Below are 20,834 nucleotides of genomic sequence, written 5' to 3'. Positions count from 1 at the left end.
AGGAAAAGGTCCACATTATCTTCAGTATTCTTACGACATTATAAGAATACATTCCCTAATGATATACAGTGATATTATAGAATAAAACGTAGTTGGTGATACAAAAACTCCCTTATTGCGTTGTATTCCATTTATCTCAAAAGTGAAGAGTGGAGATATAATTTCTACAGGACAGTACATGAATTATCAATCCATTACAAAATTACAGTTTAAAAAGCTGTTGAAAATTTTTTCAATAGAATCAAGATAGAACTAAGAGATAGTACAGGCGAAAAAATTCCTTTGGTGTCCGTAGGAATCACTCGAGTTGTTCTCTTGTTCCGCAAGATTTCGAATAATCATTTTTGATTTAAACTTCATACGAAATGGTTGCTCAAAATTCAGCTGATTTCCCTATTTTTCGAGGACATGCAAGACAGCGTGGAAGAGGTTTTGGAGCTCTTGCACAAACTCTTGGGAGAACTGCAATCCCCTTTATTAAAAAATATTTAGTCCCAGCTGCAAAAAGAATTGGGGCAGATTTGTTTGAAATCGCTGCTCCAGAGATTGGGGAAGTTGTTAGTGGACGTAAAAAACTCAAAACGTTTGCAAAAGATGTGGGAACAAAAACAGTTCGGAAACAATTGGGAGGTGGAAAAAAGAAATCTAAGCGTAGAACAGCTAGAACCAGATCCATTTCTCGAAAAAGTAGATCGAAAAACAGTCGCTCTCGCAAAGACATTTTTGACAATATAAAATGAGTGTAAACCAAAGCCATTTTTTTCTGTACGGGGCTTTTACAAATTCTTCATTGGAGATTTTTGATAAAGTTCCAGTTTTGGAAACAATTATATCATCTTACACACAAGAAGTATTTCGCAGCACTTCTCTGGATGAAAGCAATATTGATTTTGAATTTGAAACGGATCGTAATCTCTACATGGATATGCGTGATACTCATTTTTGCTTAAAGCTTCAACTATTCATAGGAAGATTGTTTGATGCTTTCATAAAAGAAAAAGCAGAACATAAAGCAAAATCGGGGTAAGATTCAGATGAGGAACCACAAACTTACTTAATTTATGTAAACAATCTACTACATTCTCTATTCTCCAAATGTGAAGTTTCTTTTAACAAAACAACGGTTTACAAGTTCAATAGATTATATCCTCATAAGGCACAATTATCGAATTTAAACTCGTCAGCAGTGAATAATAAAGGAATACTTGCTTGTCATGGATACAAATTTGAAGAAAATCCTGATGCATTTGATATGTATCCATTCACTGATAGAGCAAACTCCTTGGGAACAGGGATAACTTTTTCACTCTTTGGGAGGCTCGCCATTGATTTGTTTACTTGCGAAAAACTGTTGCTACCAAATACCAAAGTTCGAATTAAACTTATTCGAGCTAGACCTAATTTTTACATGTTATCTGATAATCCAAATATCAGTCTGAAAATAGTTGATTGTTCGTTGTTTCCTAGAAGAATTTTAGTTGCTGAACCTAATCATCAATACTTGCAATGGAATCTGGAAAGAGAACCTGCTCAATACAATTACATGGAAACTATAGCAAAATCCTTTATCAGTCCATCTCGTCAAAACCAATTCATACAAGAAAGTATATTCAATAACGCTCCAATAAGAAGAGTAGCTGTTGAAATGAATACAAATTCAGCTGTTGCAGGTTCTTTTCGTGAAAACCCTTTCAGCTATCAGCAATTTCATTTAAGAGAACTTAGAATGATTCGGGGTGGAAGAGCAATTGTTTCATTAGATACAACTTCTCCTTGTCGACCTTATGTTACAACAATGAAAGCAATGCAGTTTAACGAAGATTTCCCAGCTCTTCCTATGGAAGATTTTCAAAGTCACTATATTCTAGTTTTTGACTTGTTTTCACTACAGAATGCTGCTGAACAGTTGCATTATCCAGAACTTAGTGGAGAAAGCTTGAGATTAGAAATGTTTTTCAGTTTCCCTTGGAGCAAGTAACCGAAGTGATAGTCTTGGGAGAAAGACTATCAAATGTTCAAATTGACAAATTCAGAACAGTCGCTAAAAATGATTAGTTTTTTCGAGTTTTCAGGTTCCTAAAAAAATATTGTAGCTTTTTTGGGACTTTTCAATGTGATTGTCTCTGTACTATATATTTTGTTTTTCTTCAGACCTAAATCTCCAGAAAAAGCAGCTAATGAATGCTGTTTAATTGAAAACCCAAGACATTTCTTCAACCTAGACTGTAAATCAGTGTTCAATAAATTTTGTCGAGTTCACAAGTTTTGTGTATGGGACTTTGTTGATTCAGTACCTAAATGCGAGTAAGTCAATAACTTTAGGAATTTCCATCCTAAATTATAATATCATACTTTCTATTTCTTTGTTTTAGATGTAAATCAGCTAAAATTTGCAAAAATGGATAATTTTTCATTTCTGCAAATTATTGAAAGAATTCCTGAACTCAGGTTCAAGTACATGGGATCTTACCCCTCTGATAAAGTACCTCAACTAACAAAATACTCTTTTGCAATTGTTAATTCAGCTCCAAGCAATGATAGAGGGGAGCACTGGATCATGGTGGCTCGATTGGATAAAACCTACCATTTTGCTGATTCTTTGGGTCGGAAAAGAACAATTTATTCCTTTCTAACAAAAAAGTATCGGCGAATGGTTCCTCGAAAGCTACAAAAAAAGTGATAATTTGTGTGGATTTTACGCAATTTATTCAGCATTTCTTCTTTTTAAATTCTACCAGACAAACTTGAATAATATTCATGATGTGCATGTTTTGAATTTTATAAGCAATTTTATGTAAATTTGTAGTTTTTTCATTTGTAAGTGTAAATTATGGCAGTAAGTTTACTATACGATGCAGTGATTTTTATATTTTCATTGTAATTTAATTTTTTTCTCTCAAAAAATTCAATTTTTTTCGATGTCTCTGTAGCTTCAGAATAGATTTAGATAGGTAGAAAGTAAAAGTATGTAATAAATTTTTATTAGATCAAATTAAACAAAATCTTATCGTGTTTTGAATTTTTTCGAAAAAATTTTAAATTTTTTTCATAAAAATTCCAAGTTTTTGCACAAAAACTCTTACCATTCACTTACCATCCACCAAAAAAAACTTAGTATATAATCTTAATTCTACAATCTACAAGTAATTAACAATTAATTGTTTCCAATTAGGTAACGCGCGCCGAGATTTTTGCGAAAAAATTAGACATTTTTACACAAAAACCAAAAATTTTTCGTTTTTCTTACCATTATCTTACCATCACACAAACCATAAAACCTTACCATTGGTATTATCTATCTTAATACATTGTACAATCTATACCCAACCTTAATACATATCATGGCGGACCGGAAATCTATAACGTATCTTGATACATGGGGTCCGCCATGCACCCCCCCCCCCCCCCCCACCCCCCCTCCCCCCGCTTCAGCTCCAACATCTACTACTCTTGCTTATAGTTTGTGTTTGCGTTTGTGTCTTGTTAGAATATTGTGACTGGGTGTGAAGTGTGTGGCCAAGTGGTGCTGGAGTGTTGCAAACAGAGGACTTGGTTATAGTTTGTATCTGTGTTTGTGTCTTGTTAGAGTAATGTGACTGGGTGTGAAAAGTGTGGCCAAGTGGTGCTGGAGTGGTGCAGACAGAGGACTAGGTTATAGTTTGTGTTTGTGTCTTGTTAGAGTATTGCGACTGGGTGTGAAGTGTGATTATGTCTAGTTATAGTATTGGCAGACAGAGGACTTGGTTATAGTTTGCATTTGTGTTTGTGTCTTGTTAGAGTATTGTGACTGGGTGTGAAGTGTGATTATGTCTAGTTATAGTATTGGCAGACAGAGGACTTGGTTATAGTTTGTGTTTGTGTTCGTGTTTGTGTCTTGTTAGAGTATTTCGACTGGGTGTGAAGTGTGATTTTGTCTAGTTATAGTATTGGCAGACAGAGGACTTGGTTATAGTTTGCATTTGTGTTTGTGTCTTGTTAGAGTATTGTGACTGGGTGTGAAGTGTGTGGCCAAGTGGTGCTGGAGTGTTGCAGACAGAGGACTTGGTTATAAATTGTGTTTGTGTTTGTGTCGTGTTAGAGTATTGCGACTGGGTGTGAAGCGTGTGGCCAAGTGGTGCTTGAGTGTTGCAGACAGAGGACTTGGTTAAAGTTTGTGTTTGTGTTTGTGTCTTGTTAGAGTATTGTGACTGGGTGTGAAGTGTGTGGCCAAGTGGTGCTGGAGAGTTGCAGACAGAGGACTTGGTTATAAATTGTGTTTGTGTTTGTGTCGTGTTAGAGTATTGCGACTGGGTGTGAAGCGTGTGGCCAAGTGGTGCTTGAGTGTTGCAGACAGAGGACTTGGTTAAAGTTTGTGTTTGTGTTTGTGTCTTGTTAGAGTATTGCGACTGGGTGTGAAGCGTGTGGCCAAGTGGTGCTTGAGTGTTGCAGACAGAGGACTTGGTTAAAGTTTGTGTTTGTGTTTGTGTCTTGTTAGAGTATTGTGACTGGGTGTGAAGTGTGTGGCCAAGTGGTGCTGGAGTGTTGCAAACAGAGGACTTGGTTATAGTTTGTATCTGTGTTTGTGTCTTGTTAGAGTAATGTGACTGGGTGTGAAAAGTGTGGCCAAGTGGTGCTGGAGTGGTGCAGACAGAGGACTAGGTTATAGTTTGTGTTTGTGTCTTGTTAGAGTATTGCGACTGGATGTGAAGTTTGTGGCCAGAGAACTTGCTTATAGTTTGTGTTTGTGTTTGTGTCTTGTTAGAGTATTTCGACTGGGTGTGAAGTGTGATTATGTCTAGTTATAGTATTGGCAGACAGAGGACTTGGTTATAGTTTGCATTTGTGTTTGTGTCTTGTTAGAGTATTGTGACTGGGTGTGAAGTGTGTGGCCAAGTGGTGCTGGAGTGTTGCAGACAGAGGACTTGGTTATAAATTGTGTTTGTGTTTGTGTCGTGTTAGAGTATTGCGACTGGGTGTGAAGCGTGTGGCCAAGTGGTGCTTGAGTGTTGCAGACAGAGGACTTGGTTAAAGTTTGTGTTTGTGTTTGTGTCTTGTTAGAGTATTGTGACTGGGTGTGAAGTGTGTGGCCAAGTGGTGCTGGAGAGTTGCAGACATGGGCTTGGTTAAAAATTGTGTTTGTGTTTGTGTCGTGTTAGAGTATTGCGACTGGGTGTGAAGTGTGTGGCCAAGTGGTGCTTGAGTGTTGCAGACAGAGGACTTGGTTATAGTTTGTGTTTGTGTTTGTCTCTTGTTAGAAAATTGTGACTGGGTGTGAAGTGTGTGGCCAAGTGGTGCTGGAGTGTTGCAGACAGAGGACTTGGTTATAGTTTGTGTTTGTGTTTGTGTTTGTGTTTGTATCTTGTTAGGGTACTGCGTCTGGCTGTGAATTTTGTGGCCAAGGAAATTTTAGTTTGTGTTTGTATCTTGTAAGAAAATTGCGACTGGGTGTGAAGAGTGTGGCCAAGTGTTGATGGAATTTTGCAGACAGAGGACTTGGTTATAGTTTGTGTTTGTGTTTGTGTCTTGCTAGAGTATTGCGACTGGGTGTGAAGAGTGTGGCCAAGTGTTGATGGAAACTTGCGGACAGAGGACTTGGTTATAGTTTGCATTTGTGTTTGTGTCTTGTTAGAGTATTGTGACTGGTGGTGAAGTGTGTGGCCAAGTGGTGCTGGAGTGTTGTAGACGGAGGACTTGGTTATAGTTTTTGTTTGTGTTTGTCTCTTGTTAGAGTATTGTGACTGAGTGTGAAGTGTGAGGCCAAGTGGTGCTGGAGTGTTGCAGACAGAGGACTTAGTTATAGTTTGTGTTTGTGTTTCTGTCTTGTTAGAGTTTTGCGATTGGGTGTGAAGTGTGTGGACAAGTAGCGCCGGAGTGTTGCAGACAGAGGAATTGGTTATAGTTTGTGTTTGTTTGTGTCTTGTTAGAGTATTGCGACTGGGTGTGAAGTGTGTGGCCAAATGGTGCTGGAGTGTTGCAAACAGAGGATTTGGTTATACCTTGTGTTTGTGTTTGAGTCTTGTTAGATTATTGCGACTGGGTGTGAAGTGTGTGGCCAAGTGGTGCTGGAGTGTTGTAGACAGAGGACTTGGTTTTAGTTTGTGTTTGTGTTTGTGTCTTGATAGAGTATTGCGACTGGATGTGAAGTGTGTGGCCAGAGGAATTGCTTATAGTTTGTCTTTGTGTATTTTTAGAGTGGGTGTAAAGTGTGTGGCCAAGTGGTGCTGGATTGTTGCAGACAGAGAACTTGGTTATGGTTTGTGTTTGTGTTTGTGTTTGTGAATTGTTAGAGTATTGCGATTGGGTGGGAAGAGTTTGGCCAAGTGTTGATGGAGTTTTGCAGGCAGAGGACTTGGTTATAGTTTGTGTTTGTGTTTGTGTTTGTGTTTGTGTTTGTGTTTGTGTTTGTGTTTGTGTTTGTGTCTTGTTAGAGTATTGCGACTGGATGTGAACTGTGATTGTGTCTAGTTATAGTATTTGCAGACAGAGGACTTGGTTATAGTTTGCATTTGTGTTTGTGTCTTGCTAGAGTATTGTGACTGGGTGTGAAGTGTGTGGCCAAGTGGTGCTGGAGTGTTGCAGACAGAGGACTTGGTTATAGTTTGTGTTTGTGTCTTGTTAGAGTATTGCGACTGGGTGTGAAGTGTGTGGCCAAGTGGTGCTTGAGTGTTGCAGACAGAGGACTTGGTTATAATTTGTGTTTGTGTTCGTCTCTTGTTAGAGTATTGTGACTGGGTGTGAAGTGTGTGGCCAAGTGGTGCTGGAGTGTTGCAGACAGACGACTTGGTTATAGTTTGTGTTTGTGTTTGTGTCTTGATAGAGTATTGCAACTGGATGTGAAGTGTGTGGCCAGAGGACTTGCTTATAGTTTGTCTTTGTGTCTTTTTAGAGTGGGTGTAAAGTGTGTGGCCAAGTGGTGCTGGATTGTTGCAGACAGAAAACTTGGTTATGGTTTGTGTTTGTGTTTGTGTTTGTGAAATGTTGGAGTATTCCGATTGGGTGGGAAGAGTTTGGCCAAGTGTTGATGGAATTTTGCAGACAGAGGACTTGGTTATAGTTTGTGTTTGTGTTTGTGGTTGTGTTTGTGTTAGTGTCTTGTTAGAGAATTGCAACTGGATGTGAATTGTGATTGTGTCTAGTTAAAGTGTTTGCAGACAGAGGACTTGGTTATAGTTTGCATTTGTGTTTGTGTCTTGCTAGAGTATTGTGACTGGGTGTGAAGTGTGTGGCCAAGTGGTGCTGGAGTGTTGCAGACAGAGGACTTGTTCATAGTTTGTGTTCGTGTTTGTGTCTTGTTAGATTATTGCGACTGGGTGTGAAGTGTGCGGCCAAGTGGTGCTGGAGTGTTGCAGACAGAGGCCTTGGTTATAGTTTGTGTTTGTGTTTGTCTCTTGTTAGAGTATTGTGACTGAGTGTGAAGTGTGTGGCCAAGTGGTGCTGTAGTGTTGCAGACAGAGGACTTGTTCATAGTTTGTGTTCGTGTTTGTGTCTTGTTAGATTATTGCGACTGGGTGTGAAGTGTGCGGCCAAGTGGTGCTGGAGTGTTGCAGACAGAGGACTTGTATATAGTTTGTGTTTGTGTTTGTGTCCTGTTAGAGTATTGCGACTGGGTGTGATGTGTGTGGCTAAGTGCTGCTTGAGTGTTGCAGACAGAGGTCTTGGTTATAGTTTGTGTTTGTGTTCGTCTCTTGTTAGAGTATTGTGACTGGGTGTGGAGTGTGTGGCCAAATTGTGCTGGAGTGTTGCAGACAGAGGACTTGGTTATAGTTTGCATTTGTGTTTGTGTCTTATTGAAGTATTGTGACTGGGTGTGAAGTGTGTGGCCAAACTGTGCTGGAGTGTTGCAGACAGAGGACTTGGTTATAGTTTGTGTTTATGATTGTGTCTTGTTAGAGTTTTGCGACTGGATGTGAAGAGTGTGGCCAGAGGACTTGCTTATAGTTTGTGTTTGTGTTTGTGTCCTGTTAGAGTATTGCGACTGGGTGTGATGTGTGTGGCCAAGTGGTGCTTGAGTGTTGCAGACAGAGGTCTTGGTTATAGTTTGTGTTTGTGTTCGTCTCTTGTTAGAGTATTGTGACTGGGTGTGGAGTGTGTGGCCAAATTGTGCTGGAGTGTTTCAGACAGAGGACTTGGTTATAGTTTGCATTTGTGTTTGTGTCTTATTGAAGTATTGTGACTGGGTGTGAAGTGTGTGGCCAAACTGTGCTGGAGTGTTGCGGACAGAGGACTTGGTTATAGTTTGTGTTTATGATTGTGTCTTGTTAGAGTATTGCGACTGGATATGAAGTGTGTGGACAGAGGACTTGCTTATAGTTTGTCTTTGTGTCTTTTTAGAGTGGGTGTAAACTGTGTGGCCAAGTGGTGCTGGATTGTTGCAGACAGAGAACTTGGTTATGGTTTGTGTTTGTGTTTGTGTTTGTGAATTGTTAGAGTATTCCGATTGGGTGGGAAGAGTTTGGCCAAGTGTTGATGGAGTTTTGCAGACAGAGGACTTGTTTATAGTTTGTGTTTGTAATTGTGGTTGTGTTTGTGTTTGTGTCTTATTAGAGTATTGCGACTGGATGTGAACTGTGATTGTGTCTAGTTATAGTATTTGCAGACAGAGGACTTGGTTATAGTTTGCATTTGTGTTTGTGTCTTGCTAGAGTATTGTGACTGGGTGTGAAGTGTGTGGCCAAGTGGTGCTGGAGTGTTGCAGACAGAGGACTTGGTTATAGTTTGTGTTTGTGTTCGTCTCTTGTTAGAGTATTGTGACTGAGTGTGAAGTGTGTGGCCAAGTGGTGCTGGAGTGTTGCAGACAGACGACTTGGTTATAGTTTGTGTTTGTATCTTGTTAGGGTACTGCGACTGGCTGTGAATTGTGTGGCCAAGGAAGCTTGTGTTTGTGTTTGTATCTTGTTAGAAAAATGCGACTGGGTGTGAAGAGTGTGGCCAAGTGTTGATGGAATTTTGCAGACAGAGGACTTGGTTATAGTTTGTGTTTGTGTTCGTGTCTGGTTAGAGTATTGTGACAGGGTTTGAAGAGTGTGGCCAAGTGTTGATGGAAACTTGCGGACAGAGGACTTGGTTATAGTTTGCATTTGTGTTTGTGTCTTGTTAGAGTATTGTGACTGGGTGTGAAGTTTGTGGCCAAGTGGTGCTGGAGTGTTGCAGACAGAGGACTTGGTCATAGTTTGTGTTCGTGTTTGTGTCTTGTTAGGTTTTTGCGACTGGGTGTGAAGTGTGCGGCCAAGTGGTGCTGGAGTGTTGCAGACAGAGGCCTTGGTTATAGTTTGTGTTTGTGTTTGTCTCTTGTTAGAGTATTGTGACTGAGTGTGAAGTGTGTGGCCAAGTGGTGCTGTAGTGTTGCAGACAGAGGACTTGGTTATAGTTTGTGTTTGTGTTTGTGTCCTGTTAGAGTATTGCGACTGGGTGTGATGTGTGTGGCCAAGTGGTGCTTGAGTGTTGCAGACAGAGGTCTTGGTTATAGTTTGTGTTTGTGTTCGTCTCTTGTTAGAGTATTGTGACTGGGTGTGGAGTGTGTCGTCAAGTGGTGCTGGAGCGTTGCAGACAGAGGACTTGGTTATAGTTTGTGATTGTGCTTGTGTCTGGTTAGAGTATTGTGACTGGCTGTGAGTTGTTTGGCCAAGGAAGTTTGTGTTTGTGTTTGTATATTGTTAGAAAATTGCGACTGGGTAAGAAGAGAGTGGCCAAGTGTTGATGGAAACTTGCGGACTGAGGACTTGGTTATAGTTTGCATTTGTGTTTGTGTCTTGTTAGAGTATTGTGACTGGGTGTGAAGTGTGAGGCCAAGTGGTGCTGGAGTGTTGCAGGCAGAGACTTGGTCATAGTTTGTGTTCGTGTTTGTGTCTTGTTAGATTATTGCGACTGGGTGTGAAGTGTGCGGCCAAGTGGTGCTGGAGTGTTGCAGACAGAGGCCTTGGTTATAGTTTGTGTTTGTGTTTGTCTCTTGTTAGAGTATTGTGACTGAGTGTGAAGTGTGTGGCCAAGTGGTGCTGTAGTGTTGCAGACAGAGGACTTGGTTATAGTTTGCATTTGTGTTTGTGTCTTGTTGGACTATTGTGACTGGGTGTGAAGTGTGTGGCCAAATTGTGCTGGAGTGTTGCAGACAGAGGAATTGTATATAGTTTGTGTTTGTGTTTGTGTCTTGTTAGTGTATTGCGACTGGGTGTGAAGTGTGTGGCCAAGTGGTGCTGGAGTTTTGCAAACAGAGGACTTGCTTATAGTCTGCATTTGTGTTTGTGTCTTGTTAGAGTATTGTGACTGGGTGTGAAGTGTGTGGCCAAATTGTGCTGTAGTGTTGCAGACAGAGGACTTGGTTATAGTTTGTGTTTGTGTTTGTGTCCTGTTAGAGTATTGCGACTGGGTGTGATGTGTGTGGCCAAGTGGTGCTTGAGTGTTGCAGACAGAGGTCTTGGTTATAGTTTGTGTTTGTGTTTGTGTCTTATTGAAGTATTGTGACTGGGTGTGAAGTGTGTGGCCAAACTGTGCTGGAGTGTTGCAGACAGAGGACTTGGTTATAGTTTGTGATTGTGTTTGTGTCTGGTTAGAGTATTGTGACTGGCTGTGAATTGTGTGGCCAAGGAAATTTGTGTTTGTGTTTGTATCTTGTTAGAAAATTGCGACTGGGTATGAAGTGTGCGGCAAAGTGGTGCTGGAGTGTTGCAGACAGAGGACTTGGTTATAGTTTGTGTTTGTGTTTGTCTCTTATTAGAGTATTGCGACTGGGTGTGATGTGTGTGGCCAAGTGGTGCTTGAGTGTTGCAGACAGAGGTCTTGGTTATAGTTTGTGTTTGTGTTTGTGTCTTATTGAAGTATTGTGACTGGGTGTGGAGTGTGTGGTCAAGCGGTGCTGGAGCGTTGCAGACAGAGGACTTGGTTATAGTTTGTGATTGTGTTTGTGTCTGGTTAGAGTATTGTGACTGGCTGTGAATTGTGTGGCCAAGGAAATTTGTGTTTGTGTTTGTATCTTGTTAGAAAATTGCGACTGGGTGTGAAGAGAGTGGCCAAGTGTTGATGGAAACTTGCGGACAGAGGACTTGGTTATAGTTTGCATTTGTGTTTGTGTCTTGTTAGAGTATTGTGACTGGGTGTGAAGTGTGAGGCCAAGTGGTGCTGGAGTGTTGCAGACAGAGGACTTGGTCATAGTTTGTGTTCGTGTTTGTGTCTTGTTAGATTATTGCGAATGGGTGTGAAGTGTGCGGCCAAGTGGTGCTGGAGTGTTGCAGACAGAGGCTTTGGTTATAGTTTGTGTTTGTGTTTGTCTCTTGTTAGAGTATTGTGACTGAGTGTGAAGTGTGTGGCCAAGTGGTGCTGTAGTGTTGCAGACAGAGGACTTGGTTATAGTTTGCATTTGTGTTTGTGTCTTGTTGGAGTATTGTGACTGGGTGTGAAGTGTGTGGCCAAATTGGGCTGGAGTGTTGCAGACAGAGGAATTGTATATAGTTTGTGTTTGTGTTTGTGTCTTGTTAGTGTATTGCGACTGGGTGTGAAGTGTGTGGCCAAGTGGTGCTGGAGTTTTGCAAACAGAGGACTTGCTTATAGTTTGCATTTGTGTTTGTGTCTTGTTAGAGTATTGTGACTGGGTGTGAAGTGTGTGGCCAAATTGTGCTGGAGTGTTGCAGACAGAGGAATTGTATATAGTTTGTGTTTGTGTTTGTGTCTTGTTAGAGTATTGCGACTGGGTGTGAAGTGTGCGGCCAAGTGGTGCTGGAGTGTTGCAGACAGAGGCCTTGGTTATAGTTTGTGTTTGTGTTTGTCTCTTGTTAGAGTATTGTGACTGAGTGTGAAGTGTGTGGCCAAGTGGTGCTGTAGTGTTGCAGACAGAGAACTTGGTTTTAGTTTGCATTTGTGTTTGTGTCTTGTTGGAGTATTGTGACTGGGTGTGAAGTGTGTGGCCAAATTGTGCTGGAGTGTTGCAGACAGAGGACTTGTATATAGTTTGTGTTTGTGTTTGTGTCTTGTTAGATCATTGCGACTGGATGTGATGTGTGTGGCCAAGTGGCGCTTGAGTGTTGCAGACAGAGGTCTTGGTTATAGTTTGTGTTTGTGTTCGTCTCTTGTTAGAGTATTGTGACTGGGTGTGGAGTGTGTGGTCAAGGAAGTTTGTGTTTGTGTTTGTATCTTGTTAGAAATTTGCGACTGGATGTGAAGAGAGTGGCCAAGTGTTGATGGAAATTTGCAGACAGAGGACTTGGTTACAGTTTGTGTTTGTATTCGTGTCTGGTTAGAGTATTGTGACTGGGTGTGAAGAGTGTGGCCAAGTGTAATGGAAACATGCGGACAGAGGCCTTGGTTATAGTTTGTGTTTGTGTTTGTCTCTTGTTAGAGTATTGTGACTGAGTGTGAAGTGTGTGGCCAAGTGGTGCTGTAGTGTTGCAGACAGAGGACTTGGTTATAGTTTGCATTTGTGTTTATGTCTTGTTGGAGTATTGTGACTGGGTGTGAAGTGTGTGGCCAAATTGTGCTGGAGTGTTGCAGACAGAGGACTTGTCTATAGTTTGTGTTTGTGTTTGTGTCTTGTTAGATCATTGCGACTGGATGTGATGTGTGTGGCCAAGTGGTGCTTGAGTGTTGCAGACAGAGGTCTTGGTTATAGTTTGTGTTTGTGTTCGTCTCTTGTTAGAGTATTGTGACTGGGTGTGGAGTGTGTGGTCAAGGAAGTTTGTGTTTGTGTTTGTATCTTGTTAGAAATTTGCGACTGGATGTGAAGAGAGTGGCCAAGTGTTGATGGAAATTTGCAGACAGAGGACTTGGTTACAGTTTGTGTTTGTATTCGTGTCTGGTTAGAGTATTGTGACTGGGTGTGAAGAGTGTGGCCAAGTGTAATGGAAACATGCGGACAGAGGCCTTGGTTATAGTTTGTGTTTGTGTTTGTCTCTTGTTAGAGTATTGTGACTGAGTGTGAAGTGTGTGGCCAAGTGGTGCTGTAGTGTTGCAGACAGAGGACTTGGTTATAGTTTGCATTTGTGTTTGTGTCTTGTTGGAGTATTGTGACTGGGTGTGAAGTGTGTGGCCAAATTGTGCTGGAGTGTTGCAGACAGAGGACTTGTCTATAGTTTGTGTTTGTGTTTGTGTCTTGTTAGATCATTGCGACTGGATGTGATGTGTGTGGCCAAGTGGTGCTTGAGTGTTGCAGACAGAGGTCTTGGTTATAGTTTGTGATTGTGTTTGTGTCTGGTTAGAGTATTGTGACTGGCTGTGAATTGTGTGGCCAAGGAAGTTTGTGTTTGTGTTTGTATCTTGTTAGAAATTTGCGACTGGGTGTGAAGAGAGTGGCCAAGTGTTGATGGAAATTTGCAGACAGAGGACTTGGTTACAGTTTGTGTTTGTATTTGTGTCTGGTTAGAGTATTGTGACTGGGTGTGAAGAGTGTGGCCAAGTGTTGATGGAAACTTGCGGACAGAGGACTTGGTTATAGTTTGCATTTGTGTTTGTCTTGTTAGAGTATTGTGACTGGGTGTGAAGTGTGTGGCCAAGTGGTGCTGGAGTGTTGCAGACAGAGGACTTGGTTATAGTTTCTGTTTGTGTTTGTGTTTGTGTCTTGTTAGAGCATTGCGACTGGGTGTGAAGTGTGTGGCCAAGTGGTGCTTGAGTGTTGCAGACAGAGGACTTGGTTATAGTTTGTGTTTGTGTTTGTCTCTTAATAGAGTATTGTGACTGGGTGTGAAGTATTTGGCCAAGTGGTGATGGAGTGTTGCAGACAGAGGACTTGGTTATAGTTTGTGTTTGTGTTTGTATCTTGTTAAGGTACTGCGACTGGCTGTGAATTAATTTTGTGGCCAAGTGATGTTGGAGTGTTGCAGACAGAGGGCTTGGTTATATTTTGTGTTTGTGTTTGTGTTTGTGTCTTGCTAGAGTATTGTGACTGGGTGTGAAGTGTGTGGCCAAGTGGTGCTGGAGTGTTGCAGACAGATGACTTGTATATAGTTTGTGTTTGTGTCTTGTTAGAGTATTGCGACTGGGTGTGTGAAGTGTGTGGCCAAGTGGTGCTGTAGTGTTGCAGACAGAGGACTTGGTTATAGTTTGCATTTGTGTTTGTGTCTTGTCGGAGTATTGTGACTGGATGTGATGTGTGTGGCCAAGTGGTGCTTGAGTGTTGCAGACAGAGGTCTTGGTTATAGTTTGTGTTTGTGTTCGTCTCTTGTTAGAGTTTTTTGACTGGGTGTGGAGTGTGTGGTCAAGTGGTGCTGGAGCGTTGCAGACAGAGGAATTGGTTATAGTTTGTGATTGTGTTTGTGTCTGGTTAGATTATTGTGACTGGCTGTGAATTGTGTGGCCAAGGAAGTTTGTGTTTGTGTTTGTATCTTGTTAGAAATTTGCGACTGGGTGTGAAGAGAGTGGCCAAGTGTTGATGGAAATTTGCAGACAGAGGACTTGGTTACAGTTTGTAGTTGTATTTGTGTCTGGTTAGAGTATTGTGACTGGGTGTGAAGAGTGTGGCCAAGTGTTGATGGAAACTTGCGGACAGAGGACTTGGTTATAGTTTGCATTTGTGTTTGTCTTGTTAGAGTATTGTGACTGGGTGTGAAGTGTGTGGCCAAGTGGTGCTGGAGTGTTGCAGACAGAGGACTTGGTTATAGTTTGTGTTTGTGTTTGTGTTTGTGTCTTGTTAGAGCATTGCGACTGGGTGTGAAGTGTGTGGCCAAGTGGTGCTTGAGTGTTGCAGACAGAGGACTTGGTTATAGTTTGTGTTTGTGTTTGTCTCTTAATAGAGTATTGTGACTGGGTGTGAAGTGTGTGGCCAAGTGGTGACGGAGTGTTGCAGACAGAGGACTTGGTTATAGTTTGTGTTTGTGTTTGTATCTTGTTAGGGTACTGCGACTGGCTGTGAATTGTGTGGCCAAGTGATGTTGGAGTATTGCAGACAGAGGGCTTGGTTATATTTTGTGTTTGTGTTTGTGTTTGTGTTTGTGTTTGTGTCTTGCTAGAGTATTGTGACTGGGTGTGAAGTGTGTGGCCAAGTGGTGCTTGAGTGTTGCAGACAGAGGACTTGGTTATAGTTTGTGTTTGTGTTTGTCTCTTAATAGAGTATTGTGACTGGGTGTGAAGTGTGTGGCCAAGTGGTGACGGAGTGTTGCAGACAGAGGACTTGGTTATAGTTTGTGTTTGTGTTTGTATCTTGTTAGGGTACTGCGACTGGCTGTGAATTGTGTGGCCAAGTGATGTTGGAGTATTGCAGACAGAGGGCTTGGTTATATTTTGTGTTTGTGTTTGTGTTTGTGTTTGTGTTTGTGTTTGTGTCTTGCTAGAGTATTGTGACTGGGTGTGAAGTGTGTGGCCAAGTGGTGCTGGAGTGTTGCAGACAGAGGACTTGGTTATAGTTTGTGTTTGTGTTTGTATCTTGTTAGGGTACTGCGACTGGCTGTGAATTGTGTGGCCAAGTGATGTTGAAGTGTTGCAGACAGAGGGCTTGGTTATATTTTGTGTTTGTGTTTGTGTTTGTGTCTTGCTAGAGTATTGTGACTGGGTGTGAAGTGTGTGGCCAAGTGGTGCTGGAGTGTTGCAGACAGAGGTCTTGGTTATAGTTTGTGTTTGTGTTCGTCTCTTGTTAGAGTATTGTGACTGGGTGTGGAGTGTGTGGTCAAGTGGTGCTGGAGCGTTGCAGACAGAGGAATTGGTTATAGTTTGTAATTGTGTTTGTGTCTGGTTAGAGTATTGTGACTGGCTGTGAATTGTGTGGCCAAGGAAGTTTGTGTTTGTGTTTGTATCTTGTTAGAAGTTTGCGACTGGGTGTGAAGAGAGTGACCAAGTGTTGATGGAAATTTGCAGACAGAGGACTTGGTTACAGTTTGTGTTTGTATTTGTGTCTGATTAGAGTATTGTGACTGGGTGTGAAGAGTGTGGCCAAGTGTTGATGGAAACTTGCGGACAGAGGAATTGGTTATAAATTGCATTTGTGTTTGTCTTGTTAGAGTATTGTGACTGGGTGTGAAGTGTGTGGCCAAGTGGTGCTTGAGTGTTGCAGACAGAGGACTTGGTTATAGTTTGTGTTTGTGTTTGTGTTTGTGTCTTAATAGAGCATTGCGACTGGGTGTGAAGTGTGTGGCCAAGTGGTGCTTGAGTGTTGCAGACAGAGGACTTGTATATAGTTTGTGTTTGTGTTTGTGTTTGTGTCTTGTTAGAGTATTGCGACTGGATGTGATGTGTGTGGCCAAGTGGTGCTTGAGTGTTGCAGACAGAGGTCTTGGTTATAGTTTGTGTTTGCGTTCGTCTCTTGTTAGAGTATTGTGACTGGGTGTGGAGTGTGTGGTCAAGTGGTGCTGGAGCGTTGCAGACAGAGGAATTGGTTATAGTTTGTGATTGTGTTTGTGTCTGGTTAGAGTATTGTGACTGGCTGTGAATTGTGTGGCCAAGGAAGTTTGTGTTTGTGTTTGTATCTTGTTAGAAATTTGCGACTGGGTGTGATGAGAGTGGCCAAGTGTTGATGGAAATTGGCAGACAGAGGACTTGGTTACAGTTTGTGTTTGTATTTGTGTCTGGTTAGAGTATTTTGACTGGGTGTGAAGAGTGTGGCCAAGTGTTGATGGAAACTTGCGGACAGAGGACTTGGTTAAAGTCTGCATTTGTGTTTGTCTTGTTAGAGTATTGTGACTGGGTGTGAAGTGTGTGGCCAAGTGGTGCTGGAGTGTTGCAGACAGAGGTTTTGGTTATAGTTTGTGTTTGTGTTTGTGTTTGTGTCTTGTTAGAGCATTGCGACTGGGTGTGAAGTGTGTGGCCAAGTGGTGCTTGAGTGTTGCAGACAGAGGACTTGGTTATAGTTTGTGTTTGTGTTTGTCTCTTAATAGAGTATTGTGACTGGGTGTGAAGTGTGTGGCCAAGTGGTGATGGAGTGTTGCAGACAGAGGACTTGGTTATAGTTTGTGTTTGTGTTTGTATCTTGTTAGGGTACTGCGACTGGCTGTGAATTGTGTGGCCAAGTGATGTTGGAGTGTTGCAGACAGAGGGCTTGGTTACATTTTGTGTTATTTGTTTGTGTTTGTGTTTGTGTTTGTGTGTGTTTGTGTTTGTGTTTGTGTCTTGCTAGAGTATTGTGACTGGGTGTGAAGTGTGTGGCCAAGTGGTGCTTGAGTGTTGCAGAAACAGGACTTATATATAGTTTGTGTTTGTGTTTGTGTCTTGTTAGAGTATTGCGACTGGGTGTGCGAAGTGTGTGGCCAAGTGGTGATGGAGTGTTGCAGACAGAGGACTTGGTTATAGTTTGTGTTTGTGTTTGTGTCTTGTTAGATTATTGCAACTGGGTGTGAAATGTGCGGCCAAGTGGTTCTGGAGTGTTGCAGACAGAGGCTTTGGTTATAGTTTGTGTTTGTGTTTGTGTTTGTGTCTTGTTAGAGCATTGCGACTGGGTGTGAAGTGTGTGGCCAAGTGGTGCTTGAGTGTTGCAGACAGAGGACTTGGTTATAGTTTGTGTTTGCGTTTGTCTCTTAATAGAGTATTGTGACTGGGTGTGAAGTGTGTGGCCAAGTGGTGATGGAGTGTTGCAGACAGAGGACTTGGTTATAGTTTGTGTTTGTGTTTGTATCTTGTTAGGGTACTGCGACTGGCTGTGAATTGTGTGGCCAAGTGATGTTGGAGTGTTGCAGACAGAGGGCTTGGTTATATTTTGTGTTTGTGTTTGTGTTTGTGTTTGTGTTCGTCTCTTGTTAGAGTATTGTGACTGGCTGTGAATTGTGTGGCCAAGTGATGTTGGAGTGTTGCAGACAGAGGGCTTGGTTACATTTTGAGTTTGTGTTTGTGTTTGTGTTTGTGTTTGTGTTTGTGTCTTGCTAGAGTATTGTGACTGGGTGTGAAGTGTGTGGCCAAGTGGTGCTGGAGTGTTGCAGACAGAGGACTTATTTATAGTTTCTGTTTGTGTTTGTCTTGTTAGAGTATTGCGACTGGGTGTGTGAAGTGTGTGGCCAAGTGATGATGGAGTGTTGCAGACAGAGGACTTGGTTATAGTTTGTGTTTGTGTTTGTGTCTTGTTAGATTATTGCGACTGGGTGTGAAGTGTGCGGCCAAGTGGTGCTGGAGTGTTGCAGACAGAGGCTTTGGTTATAGTTTGTGTTTGTGTTTGTGTTTGTGTTTGTGTCTTGTTAGAGCATTGCGACTGGGTGTGAAGTGTGTGGCCAAGTGGTGCTTGAGTGTTGCAGACAGAGGACTTGGTTATAGTTTGTGTTTGTGTTTGTATCTTGTTAGGGTACTGCGACTGGCTGTGAATTGTGTGGCCAAGTGATGTTGGAGTGTTGCAGACAGAGGGCTTGGTTATATTTTGTGTTTGTGTTTGTGTTTGTGTTTGTGTTTGTGTTTGTGTTTGTGTCTTGCTAGAGTATTGTGACTGGGTGTGAAGTGTGTGGCCAAGTGGTGCTGGAGTGTTGCAGACAGAGGACTTATATATAGTTTGTGTTTGTGTTTGTGTCTTGTTAGAGTATTGCGACTGGGTGTGTGAAGTTTGTGGCCAAGTGGTGATGGAGTGTTGCAGACAGATGACTTGGTTATAATTTGTGTTTGTGTTTGTCTCTTGTTAGGGTACTAAGACTGGCTATGAATTGTGTGGCCAAGTGATGTTGGAGTGTTGCAGACAGAGAATTGATTATATTTTGTGATTATGTTTGTGTTTGTGTCTTGTTAGAGTATTGTGACTGGACATGAAGTGTGTGGCCAAGTGGTGCTGGAGTGTTGCAGACAGAGGACTTGTATATACATTGTGTTTGTGTTTGTGTCTTGTTAGAGTATTGCGACTGGGTGTGATTTGTGTGGCCAAGTGGTGCTTGAGTGTTGCAGACAGAGGTCTTCGTTATAGTTTGTGTTTGTGCTCGTCTCTTGTTAGAGTATTGTGACTGGGTGTGAAGTGTGTCGCCAAGTGGTGACGGAGTGTTGCAGACAGAGGACTTGGTTATAGTTTGTGTTTGTGTTTGTATCTTGTTAGGGTACTGCGACTGGCTGTGAATTGTGTGGCCAAGTGATGTTGGAGTATTGCAGACAGAGGGCTTGGTTATATTTTGTGTTTGTGTTTGTGTTTGTGTTTGTGTTTGTGTCTTGCTAGAGTATTGTGACTGGGTGTGAAGTGTGTGGCCAAGTGGTGCTTGAGTGTTGCAGACAGAGGACTTGGTTATAGTTTGTGTTTGTGTTTGTCTCTTAATAGAGTATTGTGACTGGGTGTGAAGTGTGTGGCCAAGTGGTGACGGAGTGTTGCAGACAGAGGACTTGGTTATAGTTTGTGTTTGTGTTTGTATCTTGTTAGGGTACTGCGACTGGCTGTGAATTGTGTGGCCAAGTGATGTTGGAGTATTGCAGACAGAGGGCTTGGTTATATTTTGTGTTTGTGTTTGTGTTTGTGTTTGTGTTTGTGTTTGTGTCTTGCTAGAGTATTGTGACTGGGTGTGAAGTGTGTGGCCAAGTGGTGCTGGAGTGTTGCAGACAGAGGACTTGGTTATAGTTTGTGTTTGTGTTTGTATCTTGTTAGGTTACTGCGACTGGCTGTGAATTGTGTGTCCAAGTGATGTTGAAGTGTTGCAGACAGAGGGCTTGGTTATATTTTGTGTTTGTGTTTGTGTTTGTGTCTTGCTAGAGTATTGTGACTGGGTGTGAAGTGTGTGGCCAAGTGGTGCTGGAGTGTTGCAGACAGAGGTCTTGGTTATAGTTTGTGTTTGTGTTCGTCTCTTGTTAGAGTATTGTGACTGGGTGTGGAGTGTGTGGTCAAGTGGTGCTGGAGCGTTGCAGACAGAGGAATTGGTTATAGTTTGTAATTGTGTTTGTGTCTGGTTAGAGTATTGTGACTGGCTGTGAATTGTGTGGCCAAGGAAGTTTGTGTTTGTGTTTGTATCTTGTTAGAAGTTTGCGACTGGGTGTGAAGAGAGTGACCAAGTGTTGATGGAAATTTGCAGACAGAGGACTTGGTTACAGTTTGTGTTTGTATTTGTGTCTGATTAGAGTATTGTGACTGGGTGTGAAGAGTGTGGCCAAGTGTTGATGGAAACTTGCGGACAGAGGAATTGGTTATAAATTGCATTTGTGTTTGTCTTGTTAGAGTATTGTGACTGGGTGTGAAGTGTGTGGCCAAGTGGTGCTTGAGTGTTGCAGACAGAGGACTTGGTTATAGTTTGTGTTTGTGTTTGTGTTTGTGTCTTGTTAGAGCATTGCGACTGGGTGTGAAGTGTGTGGCCAAGTGGTGCTTGAGTGTTGCAGACAGAGGACTTGTATATAGTTTGTGTTTGTGTTTGTGTTTGTGTCTTGTTAGAGTATTGCGACTGGATGTGATGTGTGTGGCCAAGTGGTGCTTGAGTGTTGCAGACAGAGGTCTTGGTTATAGTTTGTGTTTGCGTTCGTCTCTTGTTAGAGTATTGTGACTGGGTGTGGAGTGTGTGGTCAAGTGGTGCTGGAGCGTTGCAGACAGAGGAATTGGTTATAGTTTGTGATTGTGTTTGTGTCTGGTTAGAGTATTGTGACTGGCTGTGAATTGTGTGGCCAAGGAAGTTTGTGTTTGTGTTTGTATCTTGTTAGAAATTTGCGACTGGGTGTGATGAGAGTGGCCAAGTGTTGATGGAAATTGGCAGACAGAGGACTTGGTTACAGTTTGTGTTTGTATTTGTGTCTGGTTAGAGTATTTTGACTGGGTGTGAAGAGTGTGGCCAAGTGTTGATGGAAACTTGCGGACAGAGGACTTGGTTAAAGTCTGCATTTGTGTTTGTCTTGTTAGAGTATTGTGACTGGGTGTGAAGTGTGTGGCCAAGTGGTGCTGGAGTGTTGCAGACAGAGGTTTTGGTTATAGTTTGTGTTTGTGTTTGTGTTTGTGTCTTGTTAGAGCATTGCGACTGGGTGTGAAGTGTGTGGCCAAGTGGTGCTTGAGTGTTGCAGACAGAGGACTTGGTTATAGTTTG

The sequence above is a fragment of the Symsagittifera roscoffensis genome, chromosome 5, assembly GCF_963678635.1.
Source record: "Symsagittifera roscoffensis chromosome 5, txSymRosc1.1, whole genome shotgun sequence".
Lineage (NCBI taxonomy): Eukaryota > Metazoa > Xenacoelomorpha > Acoela > Convolutidae > Symsagittifera > Symsagittifera roscoffensis.
Note: the sequence above shows the minus strand (reverse complement) of the source record.